The sequence below is a fragment of the Dendrobates tinctorius genome, unplaced genomic scaffold (genome assembly GCF_039654945.1).
Source record: "Dendrobates tinctorius isolate UK_male_01 unplaced genomic scaffold, ASM3965494v1 ptg000075l, whole genome shotgun sequence".
Classification (NCBI taxonomy): domain Eukaryota; kingdom Metazoa; phylum Chordata; class Amphibia; order Anura; family Dendrobatidae; genus Dendrobates; species Dendrobates tinctorius.
Window position 1 is genome coordinate 61,934,583 of NW_027361743.1, and position 8,485 is coordinate 61,943,067.

The following is an 8,485-nucleotide window of genomic DNA, read 5'->3' on the forward strand; positions in this document are numbered from 1 at the left end:
AAAAATAAAATGGGCCCCATAAGATGCTCCATAAAGTTCATGATGGCCCCATATAATGCTCCATAAAGTTCATGATGGGTTCCATAAGATGCTCCATACAAAAATATGCCTAATAATGCTGCACAGTGAATAATGGTAGCCCTATTACATGGTCCATAATAACATATGCCCCATATAATGCTTCACAGTGATTGGTGGCCCCTTATAATGCTGCATGGAGAGTGGCCCCTTATAATGCTGCACAATGATTAGTGGCCCCTTATAATGCTGCACAGTGATTAGTGGCCCCTTATAATGCTGCACAGTGATTAGTGGCCCCTTATAATGCTGCACAGTGATTAGTGGCCCCTTATAATGCTGCACATTGATTAGTGGCCCCTTACAATGCTGCACGGTGATTAGTGGCCACTTATAATGCTGCACAGTGATTAGTGGCCCCTTGAAATGCTGCAGTGATTAGTGGCCCCTTATGCTGCACGGTGATTAGTGGCCCTTTGTAATGCTGCACAGTGATTAGTGGCCCCGTATAATGCTGCACAGTAATGAGAGGCCCCCTTATAATGCTTCACAGTAATGAGTGGCCTCTTATAATGCAGCACAGTGATGAGTGGCCCCATATAATGCTGCACAGTGATTACTGGCCCCATATAATGCTGCACAGTGATTACTGGCCCCATATAATGCTGCACAGTGATTAGTGGCCCCTTGTAATGCTGCACAGTGATTAGTGGCCCCTTGTAATGCTGCACAGTGATTAGTGGCCCCTTGTAATGCTGCACAGTTATTAGTGGCCCCTTGTAATGCTGCACAGTGATGAGTGGCCCCTTGTAATGCTGCACAGTGATGAGTGGCCCCTTATAATGCTGCACAGTGATTAGTGGCCCCTTGAAATGCTGCAGTGATTAGTGGCTCCTTATTATGCTGCACGGTGATTAGTGGCCCCTTATTATGCTGCACGGTGATGAGTGGCCCCTTATAATGCTGCAAGGTGATGAGTGGCCCCTTATAATGCTGCACAGTGATGAGTGGCCCCTTATAATGCTGCACAGTGATGAGTGGCCCCTTATAATGCTGCACAGTGATGAGTGGCCCCTTATAATGCTGCACAGTGATGAGTGGCCCCTTGTATTGCTGCACAGTGATTAGTGGCCCCTTACAATGCTGCTGCCGCAGCCTCAATTAAAAAAATGAAAAAAAAAACTATATACTCACCTTGTCACTGCTGCAGCTGCTGCTCCTCAGCGTTGCTGGCTCTGCAGTGACTGTTCAGGCAGAGGGCGCCTGCTAACTACGTCATGGCACCCTCTGACCTTAACGTCACTGCCAGAGGAAGCAAGACAGCAGAGCGATGCGCAGCGGTGGAATGGGGCACAGGTGAATATGGCTCCCCCCGTTATACTCACCTCTCCTGGCATGTCTCTGCAGCCCCCCGTGCTTGTTCCATCTTCTCAGTGCTGTTCTTCCTGCTTTCTGCGGTCACGTGGTGCCGCTCATTACATATGTGCATATTAATGAGGGTAATGAGCGTACCACGTGACCGCTGAAAGCAGGAAGAACAGCGCCGAGAAGATGGAATAAGCACGGGGGCTGCAGAAACATGCCAGGAGAGGTGAGTATGATCTCCGACACCCCCCGCTCCCCCTCCCTGGCCGACCCCCGGTATATGACTCGCGTATAAGCCGAGAGGGGGACTTTCAGCCCCAAAAAATGGGCTGAAAATCTCGACTTATACGCGAGTATATACTGTAAGCCTTTTTTGTCCTTTAAGACAGAAGAAACAAAACTATTAACTCTTCTTCTAAGGTCTGACTGTGAGCTCGGACCCTCCCCAGCTATTTGTTAGGGCACTCCAGGCTAAGGGGTTGTACTGCTATGCTCTGTTATTGCAGACTTCATCATCCCAATCATAGTTCATCATCAGCACATCAGCCCCATCATAGTCCATCATCAGCACATCAACCCCATCATAGTCCATCATCAGCACATCAGCCCCATCATAGTCCATCATCAGCACATCAGCCCCATCATAGTCCATCATCAGCATATCAGCCCCATCATTGTCCCATAATGAAAGAAGTGTTGTTGCGCATTCTTAACAGCCGCTTGTTCCAGACACCCTGTTCTTAGGATTGGTAGGGGTCCTGGCAGTGAAACACCCGTAATCAGCAAGTTATGATCTACCAATGGCTAGGGGATAACTTGCTGAGGAGGCAGAAGTTGGGGACTACTGTTTTTAAAGACCGCAATACCTATATCAGGAGCTGTAAAGAAATATATGTTTCTAAGCTTTATCTTGAGTCCATTTTCCTTGTCGATAATTCTTAGATAATTCTGGGAAAAAAAGTATTTTAATACATATAACAAACTTAAATTGTCTTTGGAGAATAAAGTCTATCGGCGGTCAGTGCAGTGTACTACATTAGTTTGTGGGACAGAACATGTTGATAAAGGGTCGGTCTCATCACTGCACTCACCGTCCATAAGCTTTATTAGGGTAGATATCCACAGAATATGGATATAGTAGATGTATACCCCCTCTCAGGAATCCTTCCCTCATATTAGCTATGATGACTACATTCCACTGCAAACAGCAGAAGAAACTTGAGGCGCACTATTTACAAGAGGAGTTTTCCCATACATTTATGTGTTATCCATAAAATATTCTATAAATGTCTGATAGGCAGAGGTCCCGGACGTGAAACCCGCATCTGTCTACAGACCTGGGGAACTATGAATATACAGATGGCCATTCACTATTGGGGAGGTTCCTATAAGATCTGAGTACTCAGCCTTGTGTTTGGTTATTTTCATAGACCTTGACATGAGCGGCAGGGTACATATGAAACCAGTGCTCCACCCAATTCTTCCAGAAGCAATTTTGTGGCTGATTCAAGACCCCTGTACTATTGATTTGAGGGTTCCTAAATGGTTGGAGACCCACACCAGTCTAATGTATTTGAGATGTTGTACCCTCTTAACGAAAGATCAGAGGAAAATACCTTCAACAAAACTGCTGGTTGGGTCGGATGTGGTATTCTGAGCCACTTGGTTTGTTGTCTCATATGTTTATGCTTAAAGTTCTTAATGGTTTGTTCTTGTTGAGTTTATGGGACCTTTGTCTATACTGTACTGTTCCTTTTTCATTTTTTTAGATAAGCATTCCATACTGTTAGGTGAAGAACTGGTGCTACCCTTCTTCACATTGAGGCATCATCCTACCATTGTGATCAGAAGCCCTATAACCCGGCTTCATTGTTAGGATGCAGGATTTATATAAATTAGCTCTACTGGGGTCTTAAAAGTGCAGGCATTGAGGAAGAAGTACAAAATCAGCAGGCAAATGAGTAGTCAGAAACAAGCAAAGGTCAGGGCAGGCAGCAGTGCAGAAACATAACCGGAAACAAGCAGAGGTCAGGGCAGGCAGCAGTGCAAAAACATAACCGGAAACAACCATAAAACCAAAGAAAAAAAACGACCCACAGTCCATATAGTGCAGAATAATATACATTTTTATTAGTATCACAGATTAATAACCGGAAACAAGCAGAGGTCAGGGCAGGCGGCAGTGCAGAAGCATAATCCATTGAGCAAGCTGAGGTCAGGGCAGGCGGCAGTGCAGAAACATAATCCATTGAGCAAGCTGAGGTCAGGGCAGGCGGCAGTTCAAAAACATAATCCATTGAGCAAGCAGAGGTCAGGCAGGCGGCAGTGCAGAAACATAATCCATTGAGCAAGCAGAGGTCAGGGCAGGCGTCAGTTCAAAAACATAATCCATTGAGCAAGCAGAGGTCAGGGCAGGCAGCAGTTCAAAAACATAATCCACTGAGCAAGCAGAGGTCAAGGCAGGCGGCAGTGCAGAAACAATCCATTGAGCAAGCAGAGGTCAGGCAGGCGGCAGTTCAAAAACATAATCCATTGAGCAAGCAAAGGTCAGGGCAGGCGGCAGTGTAGATGCATAACTTTAAACAAGCAGAGGTCAGGGCAGGCGGCAGTATAGAAACATGATCCATTGATCAAGCCATAGTCAAAACCGGAAAATCTGTCTAAGAAGCAGCTGTGCAGAAGATGGTATGTGCTTGCTGCAAGCAACTCGCCACTACATTTTCCGCCGGCTAAATCAAAGTGCCGCGGAATTCTCTTCTCGGGAGAATGATCTTCCTAGGACTTGGAAGGAAACCCAAATCTCTCTTGTAGGCACGTTGTACATCCTGTGGGCTCATCAGCATTACTTGCATGATCTTTCCAGTGGTATAGCTGACTGGCAGGTGTGGTGTAGGATTGTAGCCTTGTTTAGCAGTCACCTTAATACGCGGTTGATGGTCGTAAGGCATACTGAGGAGTATACGTGCTTGAGAGGGAGTTAGCTCCATCCAGGTGCATGGGGATGGGCTCCTGGGCAATGTGGCTGTTGTCTCTTCCTCATCTACTGTTCTGGTGAGTATCAGGCGTTCCTTCATACCCTCTGGCTCTGCGCTGATGTTTGCTGCAGGTTGTACGAATCGGCCTATTTCGGGCATTGTAGGATATGGTGGTGGACTTTTCAGTCTGGAATATCGGTCCTTTGCCTTTTCTGGTGTTTTGAACAGGCATTTAATAATTGACACGATATAATAAAGCACTGCCATCACATACCCCGTGAAGCCAGTTGGCCTTTGGTGGTGTTCAGGCCTCTGACTGTATAGGGATGTCCTGGCATGTGGGAGACGTCTCCGTGGTTGGAACTTTCCTCCAGCTACGGGTGCAGCCATTAGGCTGCCTTCCCCTCCACACACACAAAAGTGTGTGCGGATGGTAGAAAACACTCCCAAAAAAAAGAAATAAAAGTAAAAAAAATAAACAAAACAAGTAAAAAGTGATTTACAAGTCGCTCTGGGTTAGTGTTCAGCTCTCCTCTCTATCTCTGCTTGCCTCGCACTGACCGTTCTTGCGGAACATTCCATGACTCGTGGACAACGCTTCTGTGATGTCATAAAGACGAACATGGCAATGGGTCTAATATAGGAGAACTAGTTATGTTACCCATGGCAGACCATCCAATACCAGCTGCCACTGTACGGATAGGGGTTAGCTGGATTGGGATGAGATGTATAAAAACTTACCGGTACAATAGCGCAAGTCATTGCTTTATTTACTGTTTTTGCTTTTTTACCTGTTTACAGGCAAATCTTTCTATTTGATATTTTCAAACCTGTATAATTCTGTATCCTCATACGTGAGATAATGTGATGTATCTATTGTCAGCTTCTTCCAGGAATGTCTCCTCCTCTCTTCCCAGTAACACGGATCACCCGTGATGGGCACAGACCATTGCTGTAGTCAGAATTATTTCATATAGCTTCAGAATAAATGTTAAATAATATTGTATTTTTTCCATATAATTGGCTCAGATCACTTTTTTTAATTTGTCTGTAATTCTAAGTAGTGATAAAAAAATAAATAACCCCAAGTGTGAACCTGGTGTAGAATGTACAAATTGTCCAGAGTCTCTCCTGGGCCATGTTCACACGTGCAGAAGTGCTGCATTGTTTCCATAGGTATTCGCACTAAAGCAATCAATACTTTTTATTGTATTTTTTTGTGGCAGTTTTTTCGAATGCATTTTTTTTAGTAGAGGAATGCTTCAGTTCCACAATTGGAGACTTCATTGGAATTTTGCATGCGTTTTTTATGCTCTCCATATACTATAGTGGAAAATATTAAACAAAAGCATCAAAAAGTTCACACTTCTGCTGCACCATTAGCCCCTGTATGTAGTACAGCTTAGGCCTCTTTCACACTTCAGTTTTTTGCATCAGTTCAAATCCGCCAAAAAGGCAGACAAGCGGATCCGTTCTGAACTGATGTGAACGGATGGCACAGGATCCTGAAAATGAGGAAATTTAAAGGAAACGCTGGTCGGGAAGGAGAGAGAGAGAGAGTTTTGTTGCAAGCTCCGTTTTGAAATCTTTGAGGATGGTGACGGACAGCAACTTTTGGCGGATCCTCAAAAAAAAAACTGATGAAACGGACAGCCATCCGTCACAATCCGCCATTAATGCAAGTCAATGGGGAAAAAACGGATCCTCAAAAAAAAACTGAGGATCCGTTTTTGTCAAAACCTGACGGATTGTGACTGATTGCAAAAAACTGAAGTGTGAAAGGGGCCTTAGGGAGCGATAAATGAAGTGAAAAGAAAAGTAAAACAACAAAAAAAGATTTAAACAAATCTGAAAAAAAAACTCATAAAAGTTCAATTTTCCTCCATTGAAAATGAACATAAAAAAAAATGTCAAGTGATATCGCCACATCCAGCAAAGTCCGAGCTATCAAAATATAAAAATAATTAACCCAATTGGTAAACACAAAAAATTTAAAAACGCCAACATTGCGGTATTTTTTGGTCGCTGCAATACCACTTAAAATACGTAACAAGCAACTAAAATGTCATATCTATCCCAAAGTAATATCCATAATAACGTCTCGCCTTATGAAAAAATAATCCCTCTCATAGCTCTATTGAACGAAAAAGTAAAACTACGGGTCTCGGAAAATGGCAACACAAACTCCAACATATTTTTTATTTCAAAGTCTTGATTTTTTTTCTACCACTAAAATAATTTAAAAATCTGGGCACGTTTAGTATCTCTGTAATCATACTGATGAGGAGAATCATATTACATGGTCATTTTTACCACATAATGTACGCCGTAAACATAATTAAGGTCAGAATTGCGTTTTTTTTCACAATTTTCCCATTTCCCTGTACATTGTGTGTCAGGATAAGTCACAACCACTGCCACCAATATTTCTTGAACACCACTTGCTCACGACACACCTGCCCTGGGATGTTACTATAAAGGTGAACCTCCCATATTCTTTTGTCCACTCACCTAAGCGCACCCCGCAGACAGTTCTCACATCCACATCACACTGTTTGCTGCTATCGGTCACTGTTTTGATAGGCCAGTGAGACACCTGCGCTGGGTCACACACTAGCACACATGCCACCCAGCTTTTCTGAGCCCCTGATAGGTGCTCTTCTTTTACTTTTGTATACACATACAGCAAAACACAACCAAGGTATACTCGCCGTCCTCAGGGTTTGGGGGACGTTTAGCGCAGAAAAGAACAAACTTATTAAAATTTAGATTTAAAGGGATCCTGTCAGCAGGATTGTGAACAGTAAAGTACAGACAGTGTCAGGTCTACGCTGTTATACTGATTAAAATGAGGTGACCTGGGTGATGAAATGCATCTTGTGGTTGTTGTGTAATCTGTATTTGTAAATTTCAGTTATTGAGATTCTGGTGCTCCGGGTGTTTGTGGGGTTACAAAAAAAAGGTTTGCATTCATCAAAATGGTGCCTGTGCTGTAGTATAATACATGACTAATATCAATATGTAGACATGTGTAAGGGGTTGAGAGTCTTACCCCTTTAAACCCCCATGTTGCTGTTGTACTTGTATATATATTTATATATATGTTATACCATTGTTGCGCATTATCGTATATTTCATGTTGCTGTATTATTTATATAGCATAAGCTATGTTTCTGCACCTTGTACTTGGTAGGGACAGTGCAGTCTGGGCTATGGTCACTAGATGGGGCACTGAGCTCATTGCACAGTAGATGTAGCTGTAGGACATATAGGAGTTAACTGTAGGAGGGGATAGCTGGAGAATAAGCCAGGATGGTCTTCCAGTTTCAGGCAGTCAGAGGCCTGACCCCTTTGTGCTCGGGTGGGCTATATGCCTGAGCTGCCTAACTACCCCGTGATGTTAAAGCTGATGCCCAGCCATCTAGAGAAGAACACGGTACTGCAGAATCAGCAATAAAGTGGAAAAGAGTGTAAGTAAACAGAGGAAGATTGAAGGTTACCGTAAAAGGGTACGGGCAGGTCACTCCAGAATGTGGTGGAAAGCTACGTGGGCTGAATCTCTGATGTCCGGGGCGAAACATGCTGGAGAGCGCTTCACCATGGTGACGCTATACAGGGAGGACACTGAGGAGCCATCTGAGACGCTTCGTCAAACGGAAACACTGCAAGGAACAGTGAAGGGAAAGATGAAGTAATGTGCTGTCTTTACTGTGATGAAAATGCTGGAAACTATGTGGATGTGCTGTGTCCTGAAGAAAATAAATTTGCTCAGTTAAGAGTTGCCCTGGACTGTGTCTCTATTCATTGGGATCAAGGATCAGCATCAAGTCGGCGTAGCAAAGGGGACGCTGACGGCACGGTGAGTATTCACCGTACCATGCAAGAGAAGAGGTACCGTTTTCCTGTAGAGGGAGGTCAGGGTATACAATGCCCGAACCCGAAATACTCAGCCACGACTACTGCCCTGGCTGACCTTTACACATAAAGTGTAGAAGTCGGGGGGGAAAGTGGGGAATGTGGTCTAGAAGTGATCAAGTATAGTGTGTTATTTTCTGCAGCAAACGTGTCCTGGCTGGAAGAGGAAGAAAAGCGAAGATGAATCGCTACAAATACAGAGGTCACTGGTA